Source organism: Antrostomus carolinensis, unplaced genomic scaffold (assembly GCF_000700745.2).
Source record: "Antrostomus carolinensis isolate BGI_N321 unplaced genomic scaffold, ASM70074v2 scaffold30786, whole genome shotgun sequence".
Classification (NCBI taxonomy): domain Eukaryota; kingdom Metazoa; phylum Chordata; class Aves; order Caprimulgiformes; family Caprimulgidae; genus Antrostomus; species Antrostomus carolinensis.
The window spans coordinates 389-1,779 of record NW_010321781.1 but is presented as its reverse complement, the minus strand read 5'-3'; the positions used below and the strand labels follow the sequence as shown (position 1 = coordinate 1,779).

At 56.3% G+C, this 1,391-nt stretch overlaps 1 protein-coding gene across 1 annotated transcript in view; it reads right to left on the bottom strand.

Moving 5' to 3' along the window:
* The window catches only part of LOC104526570 (Down syndrome cell adhesion molecule-like protein 1 homolog), a gene marked incomplete at its 5' end in the record, with an annotated part of 5,800 nt that overhangs the window by 4,024 nt on the left and 385 nt on the right, over nt 1-1,391 (bottom strand).

Genomic DNA, 1,391 nt, shown 5'->3' with positions numbered 1-1,391 from the left:
CTCCCCCATCAGCCACCCCCAGCCTGAGCATCGCCCGCCCCCAGTGCCAGCAGCCCTGGGCTGGGTCCCCAGGGCTGGGTTTCACACGGGGCGTGCGGAACATGATTGATTGGTGTGAGGCTATAAAGGGAAAGCCAGAATTAACTGGCTCCCTCGGGAAGCTGCGAGGAAGTTGCTTCTGTCATCGTGCGCCGCCTCCTCTCCCGTGATGAAGAGCATGAGGAAGCACACTGTGTCCTAGATGAACAAACCTGTTACGCTGCCATCAACAAGATGCCCGAGGACGGCTCGCCCGGGTCTCCCAGGGAGAGGCATAGGCAGGCGCACGGAGCTTTGCACCAGGGGGTACACTGGCACCCCGGGACAGCTGCCCTGCTGCCCTGGCCTGTTTGCCCATCTAAAATCCCAAACTGCAGGGACAGATTTGCCTCTTTTTACAGGTTATTTTGCCAATTGTCAAATAAAAATAACAGAGAAGAGCTGCCTGCCTTTGTGTGTGTGTCATGAGCTGCACAGTGCAGAGCTTCCAGAACCACTTCAGGTGCCATCACCAGCCAGGTACCGGTGTGGTGATGCCAAAGGACCCAGGTGAAGGTGTGTGTGCATCATATCGGCTCTGAGAACGCCCGGCTCTGGCTCGAGCAGAGCAGTGCTGAGGGCAGAGAAGCTCCTCACACGTATGTCTGGAGAATGGGGGACCAGGCCCTGCCTGGGGTGGCCAGCCCCTGCACCACCCATGGTGCCTGCCACCAGTTATTTATTTATTTTGTACATGCAGCATGTTTTTAATATTTCTAATCCAATTATAACCAAATTTATCAACAGAGTCCGCTGGAGTGAAAGGCTGCTGGCTGGGGAGATTTGCTTGTAATTACTTTCATGCTTTTAATTAATTGTAAGCGAGGTCTCCTTCCTCGCTCCCCGCTCTCCCCTCCGTGTGCAGCTGTTTCAACGTATAATTCATGAGATGAATCAGAGCAGAAAGGAGGCTCTGGGAAGCAGGGATGCTCTTGGAGCCCTCCTGAAGCCCCAGCCTGCCAGGGATGGGGGACAAATCCTGCCCTGTTGGGTCCAGCGTCACACCAATGCCAGGAGACATGGAGGAGCTACTGGGGCTGGCCCTGGCCACCAGCACCTCAGCACTTAATGACATGCCCTTTGTGAGCTACTTCAATCGCTGCATGTTGTCCAAACCCCCAACAAGCCCCCTCGCTGGGGCTGGGAGCCCTCCTGCCAGCTCAGAAGCATCGAGCTTTCTCTGCAGCGCTGCTGAGGCATTTCAGAGAGGGGGAAACTGAGGCACAGGGACCAAAGTGCCGGCACAACATGCAGGGGTGTGCCCGAAAACATGCTCCACGAGCCTTGTCCCGCAGTGCTGGGACCAGAGGCAC